Source organism: Penaeus monodon, chromosome 30 (genome assembly GCF_015228065.2).
Source record: "Penaeus monodon isolate SGIC_2016 chromosome 30, NSTDA_Pmon_1, whole genome shotgun sequence".
NCBI lineage: Eukaryota > Metazoa > Arthropoda > Malacostraca > Decapoda > Penaeidae > Penaeus > Penaeus monodon.
The window spans coordinates 33363007-33363895 of record NC_051415.1 but is presented as its reverse complement, the minus strand read 5'-3'; positions in this window follow the sequence as shown (position 1 = coordinate 33363895).

Here is an 889-nt window from a genome sequence, read left to right as displayed (position 1 = left end):
CCTAAACACGCTCATGGATATAGAGGTTCGATTCCCTCAAGTTCGTCGATTTCCCTTTCCACAGAAGAGCTAGATTAATCGAATTGATTACAACCCTCTCTTTAGCAACAAACACCCTTAACCAACATGAAATATTGCCCGTCTGCTCTTGCAATATCCCCTATATACCACAATCCAAATTTGCTCTCTCGTCCCTCCAACAGATGGCAGTGTACGTGTAAAACAAGGTGCAAGCAGAGTCCAGTGAGGAGTTCATATTACGTAGTATAAAGGTCCCATATAGGATACAACCACTAGCTTTTTTTGTTATGAAGGGGAGCAAACAGCATGTCAGGAAGTTTAGTAAAGTTTGCACCCAGTCGATTCTTCTAAGGCGGTCCCTTTCGTGAGGAGACAGTCGTTGAATTTCAAATATCTTTCGAAAGGAGAATCAAGGTAAATACAGACTTTCATAAAATGGCAAGAAAAGAAGTACATTGATCTTATTCGGCATTTTCTCGCGACACCATACACTATAACGGGTTCGCTCTCCCGGTCAGTATGGAAGACAAGCACGCGTTTTTGCCTCCATAGCCCATACTTACGTGCTGATGCTTTTATCCAATCAGAACGCAGGACTGACTCGCGTGTGATGGATGGGCTGTTACCATTGGCTCAATGGCTAGTAGTCTCATTCCTAGTCACACAATGCCTTTTTTTAACCACACTGCATCAAAGCGATTGCAATCTATGGTTGACTTATCGAATTTCCTCTTTTTGGGTTTGCAGACCTTTGATAAATTAATTTCTAGACACTGATATTTGCATATGCGGTCTTGAAAGCAGAATATTGGATGCATTTTTCAGATTCTTCGTTTGTAAATAATGAGATGATGAGTGAAATATACGC